This window comes from Vanacampus margaritifer, chromosome 8 (assembly GCF_051991255.1).
Source record: "Vanacampus margaritifer isolate UIUO_Vmar chromosome 8, RoL_Vmar_1.0, whole genome shotgun sequence".
Lineage (NCBI taxonomy): Eukaryota > Metazoa > Chordata > Actinopteri > Syngnathiformes > Syngnathidae > Vanacampus > Vanacampus margaritifer.
This window is the reverse complement of record NC_135439.1, coordinates 24,762,331-24,782,420: the sequence shown is the minus strand read 5'-3', so window position 1 is coordinate 24,782,420 and position 20,090 is coordinate 24,762,331. Positions and strand designations below refer to the sequence as shown.

Here is a 20,090-nt window from a genome sequence, read left to right as displayed (position 1 = left end):
GTCAACCTCCTTATCACCATCATCATCGCGGTCATCATAATGGTGCACTTTAGCACTGGTTGATGCTTCTCCTTTTCCAAAAAATCGATCAAGCGTGGTCTGCTTCTTACCGTCGGTCGCCATTTTTCGTCTCTCCTCAACTCTCGTCTACTCCTCGACGCTCTAGCCCCGCCTGGCCTTTTATACTACTGACGCCCACCCGATCTTGTCAAAAGAGAGTCATCGCTGCCATCTAGGGGCCAAAAATAGTCCTTAGGCACAACAGACAGACTTGAAACTTTGACCAGACATGCGGGAGGGTTTCCTCTACCCGTTTCAAAAAAAAAAAAAAAAATCATTGGATGACGTCTTTTGACGTCATTGGCAGTGAAGCGTAGGTTTTTACTTGACGTCTTTAAACGTCAGTGGCAGTGAAAGAGTTAAACTCAGCCAAAGGCTGGATTTTGATTGAATGTCACAACAAACAGAATTTTTCCCCAGGACGGACCTCCAGAACTTCACTAACATTTACTAACTCCAAACTAATAAAAAACTACCAGATGCTCTTTCAAAAAGAATGGATGTGAATATGTATGTTTATTAGTGACTAAATGAAAATGTTCTGCACCCAGATGAGGTGATGGAAAGGTCAATCTGGTCCAGTTCACTGGGGCACATCGTTCCACATCTTGCCTATCAGACCTGCCGGGTCTGCCTTCTACTCAACCCCCACCAACGGGAACGACCTGACGAGCCAACTGGAAAACCAGCCAACTGCCTCCAGTGTCCACCTGACGAGCTGAGGACATCATTCAATGGAGCTGCTCTCGCTGAGGACATCACTCAATGGAGATTGGAGGCACGTGTCCTTTTCCGGGCATCATTCCACAAGGAACGAGTCACACAAATCCCGGTGATCAATCCCTGCATCTCTGGCAGTTGACGTGGGTTCTAAAAGAGTTGAAGGACCCACCCATCCATCCATCCATCCATTTCCTTGACCGCTTGTCCTCACAAGGGTTGCGAGGGTACTGGAGCCTATCCCAGCTGGCTTCGGGCAGTAGGCGGGGTACAACCTGAACGGGTTGCCAGCCAAACACAGAGCTGAAGAACCCTCTTTTTAAACAAACAAACTCAAGAACAAAAATGGAACTGACAAACGTCCTTCTCATTCAACAAAAACCTTCATCGCTCAAAACGACAACAAGTCTTTGTGTGGTTGAAAATGAGTATAAATACAGTTTTTCTTTTTATAACGCTCCCCTGCGTGCAAGGAGACGCAGCAGGACTCGCACAACAGATTAGTTTCACTTTCGCTTTGTGCGTTTCGCGTGCAAACGGCCTTTTTTTCCGGGGAATAGCAAGTAGCAGACTGTACACACTCCTCCGATGAATATGCATTGGACTCGGGGCACTCTTCGTCATCCGATTGAACGTCGCGCTGAGCATGCTCGGTTGTGCTCCGCGTTTTCCGGTGTTGGCATCGCTCGCCTTTTATGACGTCGTCATAGCCGCCGCGTCAACGCTTCCAACTTCGCCGTCAACCTCGGAGTCACCATCATCATCATCATCGATGATGATCATCGTCGTCATCAATGTGCTCTTTTAGCGTTGGTCGATGCTTTTGGTCTTTGAAAAAAACGGCTCGGGCGTGAGCTCCTCGCAACCGGTCGCCATTTTTCCTTTGTTTTCTATTCTGATCTCCTGCTCGACGCTCTAGCTCCGCCTCTACTGACGCCCACCCGATCTTGTCAAAAGAGAGCCATCGCTGCCCTCTAGGGGCCAAAAATAGTCCTTAGGCACAACAGACCTAATTGAAACTTTCACCACAGATGCGGAAGGCTTCCCCCCACCCGTTTCAAAAAAATTTTTTAAAAAATTGGATGACGTCTTTTGACGTCATTGGCAGCCCTCCGTAGGTTTTTACTTGACGTCTTTAAACGTCAGTGGCAGTGAAAGAGTTAAGGGTTTTCTGTTTTAGTTCTAATTAGGTTACAGTATATGTATCTATTTATTTCACATGGAAAATAAATTACTTATGCTAGTTTTCAACACTTGTCCAAGTTGGCTTTTCGAGATGATGATGATGAGGTCTCTGCTCTGCTGACTGTCAGGCAAGGGCTGATGGTATGTTAGATGATGAGAGCCAGGCAGCTCAAGCAAAAGAAGATGGGAGAGGCCACAGGGAGGAAGAGGAGGAAGACAATGAAAATGATGTGGAGGAAGATGAGAGAGGTTTGTTGTGGGACTTTTTGCTATCTATAGCTTTGCTATCTATAATAGTGCATTGATTTGAAAATAGGTGTGATGATGATATTGTATTGCAGTCATATGGTAGTTTAACTAATAACTAATTTAATATGCTGATATTATTGTAAACAAAAGAACAGGTTCACACAGCTGGCTGTGACTTTTTTTAAGCACTACAAAGTGAGTTATGAGACTGTGCAATTGTTTATAATTTCTGTTAATGTATCTGCACCCAGAGGGGGATGTGCATTATACTGTCTATTTTTTGTTGTTGTTTGTGATATTATTGTAGACATATTGCTGTGACTCATGTCTCTTTTGTCCTGTCTTGCTTTGCCTTGTCTACCCTAGATGATGAGCCAGAGCCTCCCAAGAAAAAGTCAGTCATGGACCAGTTGCTTGGAGGTTTCCTCGCACCTACAGTAACAGAGAAGACCATAAGGGAGAAAGCAAAGGAGGAAATAACAAAATACAGGGGGAGGGATGGGTTAGATGTCAATGGTGATGTGTTGCAGTGGTGGAAAGAACAAGTAAATCTTCCACTGCTTTCAAAATTGGCCAGGAGCTATTTGTCCATCCCTGCAACAAGTGTCCCCTCTGAACAAGTGTTCAGCACAGCAGGTGACATTATAACAGCAAAGCACAGTCGGCTTTCTCCTGAACATGTAGACCAACTAATCTTCCTGAAAAAAAAAACTGAAGCAGCACCATATGAAATGCATCACTAAGTGAGGTGTTGACAGTGAGTGGTATTTGCAGAAAGATGTTTTCATGTTCTTTTCTTTTTAATTCTTATGAACATTTCGTAATGAGACACTCAGTGAGAGTAGTCTGTGTTTACACTACAGCAGCAGCTGTGAGTTTCAGATGCCAAATTGTTTACATTTGATTTGCACAAAATCGAATTGTGAAAGGGTATAAGTTGTTTTGCACTTTCTGCTCCTTAATACTGTATTAGCCTACCTCACAGTGAGTTCATATAAGCAGTATGTTTTGCAGACAAGGAATATGAACAAACATTGATTGTACTATTGTAAGTGTCACTTTAAGTTACAAATTTTTTAACATGGCAAAAACAGCACTTTTGTTAAATCTACTGCCTATGAAGAATAAAGCCAGTAGTTTTGTTGTACTATACTAAATTTCATTTTTTTTTATATATATATTTTATATATTCATTTTCCCCTATGCTTATTTGCATCATGTTGAATCGCATCGTATCGCAACAAATTGCATCATATCGTATCGGATCGCATTGATTTGAACTAAATGATTATCGCATCGTATCGCGTCGGTGAAAGATGAGAGTCCAAGCTTTCATTTGGTAGTATGTGTGTTTCCATAGTCCAAACACATTTTCTGTGGACCTTGAAAGATCAGTCAAAATGCTTAAATCGGCTGGCACTGGCGACATCCCGTTTCTGAAAACGTCTGGCAGTGAAAGAGTTAATGTAAAAAAAAAAAAAAAAATTATTTATTTATTTATTTTTCTCTCCCTGATAATTAGGCTCTTACACGAGAAAATTACTTAACCTTGTCGTCTTAGACCTTAGTTTCCCCTCCCTGAGTGTGTTATTTCAGATCTGTTGTTTGCTCCCAAAGCAGATGAGGAGGCCGCGGCTTTTGTTGATCGGGCCCTTACTGATTACATTCTGAAAACAGGACACGCCCTTACGGCCTCCACATTGCATTCGCAAGTGTTCCGAGCAGCCATTTTGAAGGGCGTTCCCAAGTCTGTGGCACAGGCCATGGAGGCCAATCTGGATCTTCCCGGTGCTGAGGTTGACCGGTGGTTGTCACATCTTAAACATAATTTAAGGAGACATGCTAAAGAAAAAGAGTTTAAGGAAGAAACCACTCTTGCTGTGATCTCATCTCCCTCTGTCGATTCTAAGTGCATGATGTATCAAGCAGGTTCATTCATGGGTCAAGGTGCGCCCCCTGGGTGGCCTAACATGTGCTTCAATTGTAGACGGCCTGGTTATTGGGCCCGCGATTGCAGACAGCGACTTCAAGCGTCTGGTTGGAGAGACAGAGGCCAACAAACTGCACGTGGCTACAATCGAGGAGGCTACAACCAACCCCGCAGCAACAAGGATATTCCCCGATGCCAAACCAACAGTATCTGCCCCCCTCTGGTGGACAGTTTCCACAATGATGGTGCCCTGAATCCACATGCTCAGTGACTGTTCAATGTTTGTCACAGACTCTTTCGCATTATTTTGTGTTTGCACCTAACTGTCCAGTCAATCTTTTGGGCAGAGATCTCCTCATTGCCACATGCCCTCTCATCAAATGCAGCCCTGATGGACTTATCCTGGAATTTCAGGATGATAACACCTACTGCTGCTCTGCCTCCTCTGCCTCCAGTGCCACCTCCCAGTTCCCGCTTGTTGAACAACGCCCTGTGGCATGCGCCACTGCCAACATCTACTAGGCAAGAGTGGATATTGACTCCAGTGGTTGGCTCGAAGCTGAGCTCTCTGGTCACCTTGGGTTCGTAACCTCAGATCTTATGATATGGTAACTGATTGTCTGCATTGCACTCTGTACTATGACAGATCAGGGGATGAGATCTATAGAAAGGCATTTCAGGCTAATACATTTTTACCCATTTCCGTTTTGGAGCACCAGCTTCTGGATAGGCACCATGAACGTGAAACAACCGACAGCGATTTTGCTGGTCACCACCTTGATTTCTTTCCCACATCGCTGTGGTCCATGGATCCCACTGATGTTGGTCTCTGTAACTTCTCACCTGTTGTGTTTCAGATGAAACCAGGACAAATATATGTTCCCCAATAGTCTGTAAAAGAGGCTTGGATGATTGGCATTTCGGAAACAATTGACGGTTTGCTCAAAGCAGGAGTGTTGTGTGAAATTCCCTGCTCTGATTATAACACACATAGCTTACCCGTTGAGAAGGAAGATACTGGAAAGTTTCGAATGGTCTATGACCTGCGAGCGATTAATGCGGCCGTCTTAACTCCTACTTTGTCTGTCCCGAATCCTCACTCGGCATTGTCCCAAATTATATCAACCCACACTCATTTCACTTGCATTGACCTGGCTAATGCTTTCTTTTGCATTCCACTCCACCCTCTTGAAGCAATTTTTTACTTTTACTTGGAATGGTGTTTGCTACTCCTACAATCGCCTGCCTCAAGGCTTTGTCCTTTCACCTGGACTCTTCAACGACTGTATTCGCCAGTTGCTGTCTCCACTTGAACTGCCCCCCTGGTGTTCTCCTGGTGCAGTATGTGGATGACCTCTTGCTGGCAGCTCCATCTGAAACTTCTTGTCTTGAAGCCACCAGGTCTTTGCTCTTCATCTCCTTGAAACAGCATCTTTCTACTGCTGCAGCTCTTGCGATTCCTGATTACAGTCGCATGTTCTAACTTGATGTGTCTGAAAAGGTTAGCAGTGTTTCTGCTGCCCTTTATCAGAAGGGGGAAGGAGGAAGTCGACAAGTTTGTCTGTATGCATCAACTCCATTGGAAAAATATGAGCAAAGGCAACGATGGCCTACAATCTGGATTGGCAGTAACCCAACCCACAGAAACAGGTTTAGAAGAAGTCCAAGCAGAAAGAATTTCAGGCTCTCAGTCAGGACAAAGAGCTGAAATTTTGGCATTGACAGCAGCTCTCAGATTAGCAGAAAACCAGTCAGTAAATATTTACACAGTTTCGGCGTATGCACACATGACAGTTCATGTTGCATTAAAACAATGGTAGCGAAACGATTTCTGAACTGTAACCGGTATACCCATTAAACATCAGGATGATATTCTTAAATTGCGAGATGCTTTCATGCTACAGCGGTGGCAGTAATAAAATGTGAAGGTCACTCTTGAACGAATAATTTTGTATCAGCAGGAAACTAATCAGCAGATCGAGCAGCAAAAAAGGTTGCGGGGTACCGACCTACACTCCAACTAACTGTAAGTGAGTCTGAATGTGACAATCCACAGGAGGTGATAGTAGAAACAGTTAAGTTGTGGCAGGAAAAAGCAAGTCCAGAAGAAAAGAGTGTGTGGATGTCCAAAGGGGGATAAAAAGATGAAGCAGGTATATGATGGAAAGAAGGAAAATGTATTCCATCTCAGAAACAATTGAAAAATCTAATTTCTGAAGCCCATGGAACATGCCATGTAGGTGTGGATGAAACACTGAGACGACTCCACTCCTGGTGGCATCCTTTCATGAGACAAATTGTTAAAAGTGAACTGCAGGACTGCAGTGTTTGCAGCAGGTATAACAGTATGCCTACATCTAAACCTCCCCAGGGCACTCACGATCCGGACGTGACTGCGCCTGGTCAGGTGGTTTCGATGGATTTCACTGACATGATAAAACTAGTGTCAGGATACAGATATTTGCTATATAGTGGATTCCTTTTCAGGGTGGCCAGAGGCATAGCCCTGCAAATTTGAAATGGCAAATATCGTAGTAAAACATTTGATTAATCATTAAATACTGAAGTGAATCTTCTGTTTCAATTTAATTATAACTGTTTTGATTTAGTTATAACTAGATAGAATTGGACAAAATTGCTTTGATTTACTCAGTATAGTTTTGTGTGAGAATTCAAATGATGTGAGGGGGGTGGTTTTCTCTTTGTGCTCTCCTGAGAACATGTGGTGGGGGCAAGCAAATATGTTAATTAGACCCCTTTGTTTATACTAAGGCTCCCCAGTCTCTCTCTGTCTCTTCTGTAAACGTCAACCCTTATCTGATTACCTGTGTTCCATCTTGTGACTACGAGGGGGAAGGAAAGAAGGAGGTACCATGTGACTAACTGGGAAGGTTTTCTGCAAGGACAAAGAATATGAGGGACGAGCAGGGGGTTGGGCGACACAGTTGAGAATCAATAATGGCGCGGGTGGCTGCATATTCTCACTGTCCACAAATTTGTGAATAAAATCCTTAGGTAATGCCTGTATTCACTGATCTCATTGTATGTTTTGATAATCAACATCATGAACACGGAAGAGTAAGTATTCATCTTACTACAATACTATCACATGGGTTCCCTAAAAAATTAGATCAGACAATGGAACCAATTTCAAAAACAAACATCTACAAGCAGTAGAAAAGGCATTGGGATTAAAACACACATTTGGTTCAGTGTATCATCCCCAATCCCAAGGACAGGTTGAGCGAATGAATAGAAATATTAAAGAAAAATTGGCTAAAGCACTGGCCTCATCAAATTTGAATTGGCTACAAGCTCTTCCTGTTGCATTAATGAATGTGCGAATGTCACTAAACTCAGCCAAAGGCTGGACTCCGTTTGAATGTCACACCAACAGACCATTTCCGGCTTCAACAGCTCCATTGTAAGAGGCACATGTTCCAGGCCCTCCAGAACTTAAACAACTAACATTTACTTTCTCCCAGCTAACAAAAAAACAACCAGATGCTCCTTCAGAAATAAATGATTGTGAATATGTATGGTTGAGAGTGATTAAACGAAAATGGTCTGAGCCCAGGTGGACAGGACCCCACAAGGTGACGGAGAGGACATCTTCTGCAGTTCGCCTGCACGGAAAAGGTGATACGTAGTATCACATCTCCTCCACCCGACCGCCAAGGACACCGGCTGGCGCCATTGTCCCTGCACCAGGCAATCACCCAACAACAACCGAGAAGCAAGCCGGCTCCCACTGACAACGTTCTATTAAAGGTTGATTTCACGGTATACGGGCAGAATAATCCCGGTGACTCATCCTGGGACCAGGCAGTCTACCCTAAGGTCCTGAAGAAGCTGACAGCGCCCTCAAGCAGCAACCCAAGAACATCATCTCGAGATGGCTTCGAAGTAGGAACTCATCTCCATCTGCTGCTACATCACGACACTCTTCCTCATATTGACTTTTATGCCAATCTGGTATCTCTGTAAACCCCTCAGTACAACCTTGAACGTAACCACAACACATCGTACTAAGCGAAGTATTGATCCTCCACAAACTCCCTGGCACCCCACGGACAGGGGACAACATGTGGTACACATATGCTTACTCCACTGCAAAATCTTTCAATAAATCAAATTGTTCTTTAATACCACATACTGCTAAACAACCTTCTCTCACTGCTAAAGGGATGTTTCATTGTTGCGTGCTTTTGCTTCTTATTCTACTGATAAGATGATAATGTCCAATCTTTCCACACAACCCTTGCTTAATGTTGCGCCAGCCGTCTGCCACGATGACGCCGCTAGTACCTTTTTTTTCTTCTTTAATTTTGTTCATTTCATGTGTCGGACTCTTTCGAGTCCAAAAGGGGGATTGAAGTGTATCTTCTGCCCAGATTTAGTCATAACTGTTTTAATTTCCGCATTTCCTCAGTAGAGCTTTGTTCTGCGGATGTATCCTTGTGAGTGTTATCGCAATTTCTGCCAGGTGCAGTCATGACTGAATAACCTCCTCTATTCCTCAAATGGGCTTTGGGTTTGAATGATGTCCTTGAGTTTTATCTCATATCCGGTCAACTACGGTTGAACTGTTTACTGGAAACTGTGTGGTACCGCCCTTCAAGATAGTATAAGAATATTGTAAATCCTCTGTAATCTTCACACTTGTGAGAGGCTACAGCCATTGTCTGTAACTCACTTGTTCCCGGAATATTCTGTAGAAATAAAAGCTTTGAAGGAACTGTTCATCGATACCCAGCCTGTATCCAGATAACCAACATTCTCACTACCCGAAAGAAAATGAACAATGCGTTGGAAAAGATCTACTCCACAACAATAGATAGATAGATAGATAGATAGATAGATAGATAGATAGATAGATAGATAGATAGATAGATAGTCATCCAATGAGGATGACAATGTGTGACATCAACTGCAAAATGAACTTTAATCCCAGTCACAAGTTTAGCGGTGTATATGTTGGGTATTAAAGGAAATAAGGGTTTGAGTAAGGATGTACAAGAATGCAGTGCTTCAGAGTAAACAGGAGCCAGCTTCAAGGACGAGATAAGACCGAAGGCCAGAAGTCTGGGGGAGATTCCAGCCAGAAGCAGCCCGAAAACAACTTGGCGAAGAAAGGACGTCCAATCATAGAGAGCTAAAGTTAAAACTGCAGTAACACATAGCCAATAGAATTATGTTAGGATGTCTTTGTCTTGTGTGATTTGCATATTGTGTAGTATAACTATTCACTGGGGCAACTCGGATGGGAATACGTTGGCTGCTTGAGACAGAGGCGTACAGAATTGTATTGATAGGGACCCGGGACCCCAGCTGTTTGTATTAGATTTGAGTGTTAGGAATAAATCCACTCGTGTGTGAAAATGCCGGCTTCCTGATACCTTTCTATTGCAGAACGAGCATGCTATTGTTGGATGAGTGATAGTTTGGTAAGGTCACAAATTGGAGTCAGATTATTAACTTAAGTTTATATTAATATAGCAATAAATTCCAACAGTATGCTGTTTAAATAGTGAATTGGTGGGAGGAAGATTTGTTTAAAAGGTGTAACTCACATTATGGTTGTAGGCTAGTGGGCTAGCTAGCAAGAAGTTACAGCGCGTAGCATGCCGCTGGACTCTCAGCTCAAACTTTCGCTCCGAGTATGTTCCAGTGAATACCGGTCGTCAATTCCTCCTCCCGTCCGTAAAGCTTTTTCAAACTGCCCGCGTGTGGAGGACACGACTATTCAGTTTGTTCGTTCCCACCTCCCTGACATGTAGTAACATCTAGTAACAGTAGCGTGCACGCGCTCTCTCTCACTCTGTCCTTCTCTCTCTCTCTCTCTCTCTGTCTCTCTCTTTCTCGCCCTCTTTCGCACTCTCTCTCATCATAGAAATTGTAAACCCTCGAAGTAATCCCCATTTTTAATAAATGTACCTGTAATATGATTACATGTTTTTTTTCCTATAACTGTAATGGAATACAGTTACAAAAATTGTAATCTGATTACATAACGGCAGTACATGTATTCGGTTACTCCCCGGAATACATGTACATATATATATATATATGTATATATATATATATATAGTATATATATACAGTTTATATATATATATATATATATATATATATATATATATATATATATATATATATATATATATATATATATATATATATATATGTACAGTGCTCAGTGCTGCTCAAAAGTTTGTGAACTTCTTGAGCAATTTGGACTTTCCAATTGTTTTAACCTGATTTTGTTGTTCAATCTGAACCATTACATTTTATATGAAATAACAGGTGTAGATTTATCAATTCAATGCATTGTTCTTTTTTTTTTATAAATCAATTACGTAGTCAAAGCTTAATTAAAAAGAGTTTTTGGTCAATTCATGTAGGTGCAAAAGTAAGTGAACCCTGAGCTGCATTGCTTAAAACAAGCTATCAAGTATGATCAGGTAGGACAAATTGGTAGCTAAACTAACCACTGAAATGGACCAATGAAATGAGAGAGGTTTAGCGAATAAATTGTGCATCACTGACTGAAACAGAGAGAAAAACACATAAATGTAGTCTTACCCAGGTGAAACCATACAGGTCAGTCACGCTGAGAGGAAGAGAAATCTCAGGGCACCTCAGGAAGTGGGTAGTGACAGCACATCTGCCTGGGAAAAGCTATAAAGTAATGTAAAAAAAATGAGCTTCATCATTCCACTGTGAAGCAGATCATCTGAAACTAGAGAACACTGAAAATTACTACAATTCTGCCTTGAGTGGATGACCTTCTAAAATATCAGCAAGACCCACAAGACACGATAATTCAGGTGAAAGCCAACGTGTGCATCACATCGAGGGATTTGCAGACCTCTTTTGCTGCATCTAGGACACATGTGCATGCTTCAACAATCAGAAGAAAAGTCAATCGACAAGGCTTTCATAGAAGGCTTGCTAGGTAGAAGCCTCTGCTCACAAAAAAGATCAAAGCTACCCATCTCAACTTTGCCAGAGAGTACCTGGACAAACCTGAAGCTTTTTGGAAGTCCCTTATGTGGACAGTTGAGTCCAAAATTGAACTGTTTGGTCACAACTAAAACAGTCATGTTTGTTGAAAAGTCAACAGTGCATACCAGCAAAAGAACCTTCACCCTAGAGTGAAGCAAGGTGGTGAGAATGTTCAATTCTGGGCTGACTTTTCATCCTCAGGACCTGGACAACTCCACATAATCAAGGGAATCATGAATTCAGAGGAATATTGTGAAATCCTGGATCACAACTTGAAGCCGTTCTTTGTGAAGTTACAGCCTGGTAGACGATGGATCATGCAACATGACAATAATCCAAAGCATTCCAGCAATACAACCAAGTAATGTCTGAAGAACAACAAGATTCATGTTCTGGATGTGCCCAGTTAAAATCCTGACTTAAATTATTTCAAAATACTTTGGCGGGACCTGAAGCGGGCAGTTTATGCTAGACGCCCATCCAACCTCTCTCAATTGCCTGCAATTTGCAAGGAAGAGTGTCAAAAATCCCAGAAAGTAGATGTGAAAGACTGATAAGTCACTAAAGAAAGTGTTTGGATGAAGTTATCATTGCAAAAGGAGGTGCAATGTCTGATTAAGTGGGAGGTTCACATACTTTTGCACACATGAAATCTGAGTTTTTCTTAAATCAACAACTTTTGCTCAATAATAAATGACAATATTATCATTATTTTTGTTCATGTCCATCATTTTCAATGTCAGCATTGTAGATTGGGGTATGACTAAACATTTAATAAGGTCATTTTAATATTTTATACAAAAAAATCTGCCCATGCTCTGTTTCCCGGCACGTCCATACTTATCATCACCCTTCTACCAATATACTCACTATCTTTTCTCTGGACATGCCAAACCATCAAGTCGACTCTCTCTAACATTTTCCCCAAAACATCTGACCTTGGAGGGACAGTATGACTACAATAATGTAAAAACTTAATTAAAAAAATAAATAATAATAATTATCAATGTGGTAAATGATACTTAATTTATATAGCGCTTTTCCACCTTACAAGGCCCTCAGAGTCCGTTACATTTTTGACTACTCTTTTACCTACTGATGACGCAGAATCAGAGCAAATGGGGTTTCAGTATCTTGCTCAAGGATACTTCGTCATGGTCACAAAGGCCTGGGATCTAATCTGCAACCTCAGGATTGCAAGATTACCACTCTACCACTGAGCTATGCCGCTCCCAGAAAATGAATGTATAATGGCCACCAGTGCTGGTTTTATCGGCTGTGATTAGTATGTTTTGCAAGTATCATAAAATATAGAGCATCACTAAGTAAAAAACATGTTACTATTGTGGCTGTAACAAACAAAGTTTGAACTATCTACAGTTTTATATACAGGGACACTGAATGAGAGGTTGCCATAGTACATGGTAAACTAATTCTTTATCAAAGGACTTGTCATACCACGTTTGTTCCCTCCTCTCAGAAAACTAGAATACAAATGAATTTGGTCAGTTTGAAAAATAATTAAAGCATATATTAGCTTCATACTAGCCTAGCGAGACCTTTGATTAGACAATTAAACCCGTGTGCTCATGTCAGTTGTTTAAGGTGATCCTAAAACACAGCCTAACGTTAGCCTATGTTAATATTTGTTGACACTGAAACGGAAAAGCACACAAAAGTTAGCTTTGCTGCCATTTCACATAATTAAGTCACAATTGACATCATAGCGATGATTGTTATCATGTCAAAGGAGAATGGAGAGCAAACAACAGCAAAAACAAAGCATGAATAAGAGAATTACATAAATGTGTTGATGTTGTTTTCCTCTCTTATCCTGCTTGTGAACTGATGGTTCCCTCCTCTAACATCCCTGGGTGAGACTCCTGACCCAGATTTACAAGCTGTTTCTGTATTTCGTTCCTCCTACGTACATGCCAGCAGAAGGAGCACCTCGCAAACGTTCAATTGCTCAATGCTGGTGGAGTTAGGATTGTTGCACCAGTTTTGATGAAATGCTAATAAATTCAACATTACTGCAGTTTATATAAGCATCACCTTTCGTTCAGTCATGTCTGGAAACTGCTGTAGCCTGACCACGTGAAGCATGCTGGGTCAGGAGTCATGAGAACTGAGCTTGCTGGCCCAGACCAAGCCCTATACCAAAAGCCGAGTGACCTCAGCCCCTGGTGCCTCATGGGAAATAAGAAGTATGTGTCTCAATAGACCTCAGACTGGATACAGCTATTTTTGACACAATGGTCAACACTGAAGACTTACAGTATATCCATACAGTACATACATGTACTAAGTGTACTAAGTTAGGAATGGTTACTCTAAAGTCTAAAGTGTATATGTACAGTATGAAAAAGTATTTCCCCGCTTCTCAAATTCTTTTTTTTTTCATAGGTTTTCCACTTTATTGTTTAAGATTATCAAACAAAAGTATATATCAGACAAAGCTCAAGTAAACCTAAGAATATTTTTTTAAAATGGGAATTTTATTTAAGAAAACAATCAATACTTCCTGGCCCTATATGAGAATGTTTCTGCCCCCCTTAAATCATGAATTAACTGTGGCTCATGATATATATTTTTTAAAGCAATAAATGCAAATGCAAGACAGAATTTCAGAAAAAGTGCATCATAGCAACAGTCAAACGTGGTAGTGTGATGGTGTGGGGATGCTTTTCTAGTTCACCAGAATTATGGTGTGAATAATAGAACTATGAATGCTGACTTTCACCAGTAAATACTTAAAGAGAATGTCTGGGACTGGCCATAAGTTTGTGACCTCAAACTGAAGTGCACGTTGGTAATGCAGTAGGACAATAGAGATTCGGACGTTGACGTCACGTGTCCCAAAATGGGAGTTAGTGAAGCCATTTTGACAGCATAGAAAACGCGTCTGCCGTTTTGAGTGAACGGCAAACGGCACTTTTAAACAATGATTGACAGATGTTGTGGATCAGCTGCCACAACCAGAAGAGGCAAAAAAAGGATTGAGCATGCTCCAGGCTACCAAAAGAGAAACCAATGCGTAGCCAATGTTGCGCTTTGTACATGGTTGCTGAATCAGATGTTAACTGTTACCACACGCAAAATATGGGGGAAATAATCTGTTATGTTCATTTGTGCTGCTATGGTTCAATAGATATTACACAGTTGAATTTAATAACTGACCAACACCATAAAGAAGACTTTCTACGGCTTAAATGACAGCGACCGCCGTCGAATTAGCAGCTGCTAAGTTGCTAACGTACATAAATAACACTGCAAGACTTGCGTGAAACTGTTAACTTCGAGGGCAATTTGACCACACATAAAGGGGAAATATATCCGGATTGTACAAACTTGTAAAGTCTTTGTATGATCAGGTTTGAAAGTGCTTACCGGCAAGAGAGGGTTCCATGTAGCAGCATCGCTGAGTTGAAAAAAAAAAGCACTCCCAACACTTCATCGCCAATCCAACATGTCCACCTTCCGCATGTACTGTATATCATGACCAAGTGACTGTCGATGTCAATGCGCTTAGGCGGAAAGTTGACGTAAAAAAATGCTAGTTTTTGCCCTCCTCGCCGTTCGTCCATTAACACTGCACCGCTACTTTCCTGCCGCAGGCTTGTCCAGAGAAATAGTCACGTGATGTACGGATCTCTATGATCCAAAAATACACCAGCAAATCAACTCGTAAATGGCTTTTTTTTTTCAGGAAGATTTTGGAATGGCCTAGTCAGAGTCTGGACTTAAATGAATACAATTGAAATGCTGTGACATGAGGCCGTTCATGCTGTTTCCACCCGTGCCAACGATTTTTTCCTTGAAATGTTTGTTTCTGTAGATGTAGTGACATCTTCCAACAGTATGGATGCATTTTCCAGAGTGGGACAACATAACAAAATGAAAAATCAGTGTGACTTCACCCCTTCATGCCCTAACAGCGTGCACAGACAAAGGAGCTGATCACCTCTTTGGGTGTTTGCCAATTAACAAAAAGGATATGACCCGTCATGTCCGTAACAGGCAGCGGATGGCCTTTTTATAGCCTCCTTTGTCAGACCTCAAGCACGTCTGCTACAATATGTCGAACAGAGATTCATTACCAACTTGAAGATTGCATGAAAGCGATAAACTCTTTATCAGCAAAAGCCTTCACTCAGACATCCCAGGTGACTTTAGAGGAAGCAGACAGATGCTGGAGAGGCACCAAAAGCACGCCCTGTGGACATTCAAAGACTGCAGAGTGGGTTTCACTAAATGAATTGTCGCGTGTGAGTCAACTTTCTGGATTACTTGATGTTCTGTCGGTTGGGGTCCCATAGGAGATGATGACACACTTGTTCAACAGTCCAGGACTCCAGGATCAAGAAGCAGCTGCTTGTTCAAGATAGTGGCCCCATGGTGTAAACAGGGGGTCTTTAGTTTACAAAGGTGACAACATAGTGCATTTAAATGGACTAGTTTACACAGCAGAATTACTTGTAAGAATACAATACATTGCTATGCAGCACAAGACAACATGCTCAGTGAGTGCTGTCAATAATAATAATAATGCATCGGATTTATATAGCGCTTTTCTATCTATTCAGATACTTAAAGACGCTGTCGTCTATTACTAACTTACGCTAGAGCAGGAGTCACTGAAAATAATGATTCGTTGGACTAAACTATATATTTTTTTAAAATGCGGTAATTTGTTACAGCTATTTGTTTTTTAGTTTTTCTAATTATATTCATGATTTTGTTGAAAGCATCAAATCAAATACATTTATTTTTCCTAAGCGAAATAAAAAAGTTACATCCAAGTAACTTTTTACTTTGGAATAAACTTATTAAAGTCAATTTTACTACTTTACCCCAAATCTAATTTCTGATTCAATATAAACAAATTTTGCGAGGCATAACCTGAGCTGGTTGCCAGACAATTGTCGGGCACACATAGATGAACATACACACAACCACATCAAGGGACAATTTAGTGTTCAATTAATGTACGTGGGCCCAGGGAGAGCATGAAAGCTCCACACAGGAAGGCTGTATGAAGAAAGGTTGTATTTGAACCCTGGACTGCTTAACTGTGAGACGGATGTGCTTAGCAGTGGTCCACCAAGCCTGCTACGTTAATTGAAATAAAAACATGTTTGCAGTCAGCAGGCTTGGGGAGTAACGGTATACATGTACCGCCGTTCCGTAATCAGATTACAGTTTTTTTTTTTTTTTAAACTGTATTCCGTTACAGTTACAGGAAAAAACATGTAATCAGTTTACAGGTACATTTATTAAAAATGTGGATTACAATTTCTACGATGAGAGAGAGAGAGAGAGAGAGAGAGACAGACAGACAGACAGACATCCATCCAATGAGGATAACGATGCGTGACATCAACTGCAAAATGTCTGTCTGTCCGTCCGTCCGTCCGTACAAACTGTGAGGTGTGGTTGCTTTTAATGACAGTTCAAAAACCGCATATGGCCTTCAATCAATCAATCAATCAATCATACAATCAATCAACTAACCTATCTATAGCCTACATGCTTTTTAATTACACAAGGATTTTCGCTATTTGTAAGCTTTCCGAGTCCCTATCACCCGCAAATAGCAGGGCCACATTGTATAGAATATATATTGTGGTGATATTTTTATTTTGTCTTCATGGGCATACTTGGTATTGGAGTAATCCAAAATTAATCCAAAGTAATCAAGTTACATTACTTTAATATTATTGTACTTTGATTACGTTACTAACTACATTTTTTAGCAGGTAACTGTAACGGAATACATTTTAAAAGTAACCCTCCTAACCCTGGCAGTCAAATAAAAAACGGACATTAAAAATAACTGTTTGAAAAGTTGTTGTTTTTTAAATTAATAACAACTTTTTAAAAAGCTAGAACTGTAAAAACGTAAGATTTTTTTCCTTGATATTTTATCCTGTCTTAAATTCTCATATTAGGTAAAAATGTCACATTTTAAACACAAAGAGGAGCTAAATGAAAAACTTCATTTTTTTCTGAAAAAAAAAAAAGTGTTGTATGTGCCCCCACTCGTCTGACAAAAAAACAAAAAACAAGGATTGTAAGTTAAGACTCATGTAATTTTACAAAAGTTTGCACAAGTTTGCAAAATACTCACAATAAACAAGATCTTTTAGGGACAGTTTTCCCTTTACTGGCATTTTGTTATTTGAATGAAAATATATTTTTGCTTTAATTACAAACTTAGGAGGTGGCCCACTGGTAAGCATGCCTGCCTAACAATTCAGCAGTCCAGGGTTCAAATCTAGCCTCCAGCCTTCGCGTGTGAATGGCGCTTCCAAGTTGTACGTGTCCCTGTGTGGTCATTATCTCCAGGTACTCCAGTCTCCTCCCACATCTAAAAAACATGCATGGTTGGTTAGTTGAACACTAAATTGTCCCTTGATCTGTGTGTTCACCTACCCTGTATGTGTGTCCTACAATTGTCTGGCAACCACCTCAGGTTGAACCCCACAAATTTTGTTCATACTGAATCAGAAATTTTATTCAGGGTAAAGTAATACAATTGACTTTAATTAGTTTATTACAAAGTAAAAAGCAACTTAGATGTAACTGTATTTGGCTTGGGGAAAAATATATGTATTTGAATTGATTTATATTAAATTGAAAATTATGCTTTCGACTAAATCATGAATATAATGAGAAAAACTCAAACAAATTAGCTGTAACAAATTACAGCATTATTTTTTTTATTTTAGTCCAACGAATCACTTTTTTTTCCAGTATTCAGTCATTATTTGTTAACATGGCAATAGCCAGATTGATAATTGTCATTCACTCAAGGGAGTTCTCCACAATATCAAAAACTGCTCCACGGTGATTTGCTCGGGAAAGGTGGGGCATTGCGTATAATACTTTGAGCTGATGGGACGATGCGGCATCTTGTACACGTTTGTTTTGACCAATCACGGCAACGGATGAAAATGTCGTCTACGGTCACGTCTGGCACGAACATCTTTACCAGATAAAAATGCACGAAGCGCCGCTGTTCAACATTCAACAAGGAAATGATGAGTTTATTTATGATATATATATATATATTTATGTATATTTTTTGTCAGCAGATATTGTTAAACATTTCAGATCTAAAACTAATTAACCGAAAATTCTCTCTCATCTTTTTGATGAAAAACAACTTGACACAATAGCAGTATATCAACAAGTGGCTACTATGGCTCCATGCTATGAGCTAGTGTTACAGGCCAAGCCTGGCCCTTTAAAGAGTAGTATTATGGGGGATTAGAGTGTTGCAGTGCTGCACTTTGGCACAGGGGTAGTAAATTAGCCAGCATTAGTTAGCGGTCAGATTAACATTATTATTGGAACGTTATAGCCGTTGGATTAATGTTACGTTCTAACTATAATTTACTACTTTTTTTTTTACCTTTCACCGTGAATCCACCTCCTGTCTGTCCCATGTGTTTGTGCATGTTGCACTCGCTAGCTGCAGATTTGAAAGGGTGTGTGTCACTGTGTGTTAGAGATGGGAATTGATAAGATTTGTATTTTTCAATTGCGATTCTGCATAAGGATTCGATTCTTTATCGATTCTTTTGTGGGGGAAAAGGTGATTAGCATCCACTTGTTTATGTCTTAATTGTATCTGTAAACAAGAGACATGTTTAAAAGTAACATGGCCTTACAAACCCAACAGTGAAGTTTTAAGAGGTCCAGGTTCGAGGACTCCTCAATGGGGTCCCCAGAAAACAAAAAGAAAAAACGATTTCAAAACAAACATATATATATTACTATATTTATTTAATCATCTTCAGTAGGAATTTACAAAATAAAACCTAGATTATTTTGTGACAATAACGTTCAACTCCAGTAACATTTTAACACTCATATGAACTGAGCACTGAAAAACTCCTCCTCCCTGCCTCAGTCAAAACAGACGCAGCCAGTAGACTCAAGACTGGTGTCTGACTCTCGTGAGCAGATTCAGAATGTATGGAAGTAGCGAATGTTGCTTTTAAGTTATGGTTCGTTCTGTACGTTTTTGCACATTTTGCAACCTTGAATGAACACAAAAAACAACACTCGCGGGCGGCGGCGCTAATATAGTTACTACCAGTACCTAGGGTGTTGATAGGAGAAAACGCTTGCATTGCTGCGGCCGTTGCTGCTGGGTTGATCCCTCCCGGACCTCGGAGCGCTCACAAACACGACAGACGGTAATCGCATGTTGTGTGTGCAAATGCGTTTGCATAGTGGTAGTGTTTCCTCCCTTAGAGGAAATATCCAATTTGAAAACAGAATGGAGGGCCTGGAGGAGGGTTGTGATCTGTCGTGTGCTGAGAGCTGGGTCTGGGCAGCGAGGCGCATGCAGCGTTTGAGGAGTGCGGGCAAGATGTCAGGCTCGAAACAAGTACGGAAACGCAAGTCAGGATAGACAATCAAAGGCTAACGTTAAAGCAACACTAAGAAACTTTCAGTTCATGTTGATTATGGCGGCGCCATATGGAGAAAAGCGGTAATGTTATGCCTGAAGGAAGACCACATTTCTCATGAGGACAAGCGTGTTGCTTTGTAACTTTGTAACAAATAGGTAAAGGGGTAAATGACTTATGCCATAAAGCAGTCAGCACATTTGTAGTTTTTTGTGTGGCAGTGTTCCTACCATCCTCCTTAAAGTTGTTTAGTGCCAGTAAAAATGATACAGACCTCCCCAGGCCATGGTAAAGGTACCATTCAACTAGTTTTAAGTCAATGTTTCATCAGAAGAATTAGAAAAATATTTTATTAAGGTTGAAAAGTTCCTTAGTGCTACTTTAAATTTCAAGGAGTGGCTGGATGTACGAACTCATCAAGGAGTTGTGATGATCTGGCAGTGTGGTGTGAAGTCAGAGCTTCACAATCCAGCTTAAGTAGAATAGTTGATTGTGATTGGGAACACCTGCTGCTC

At 40.8% G+C, this 20,090-nt stretch overlaps 1 protein-coding gene across 2 annotated transcripts in view; it reads left to right on the top strand.

Moving 5' to 3' along the window:
* Positions 1-9,655, top strand: part of LOC144056071 (transcriptional repressor scratch 1-like) — a 29,614-nt gene extending 19,959 nt beyond the window's left edge. The window contains exons 3-4 of one of the 2 annotated variants that reach the window (XR_013294990.1): positions 2,094-2,214; positions 2,581-9,655. The gene's annotated coding sequence lies outside the window, so the exon portion shown is untranslated. Of the gene's footprint in view, positions 1-2,093 lie in introns of both variants that reach the window. The other variant, XM_077572463.1, reaches the window with a different exon arrangement.
* The last annotated feature ends 10,435 nt before the right edge of the window (positions 9,656-20,090 follow it).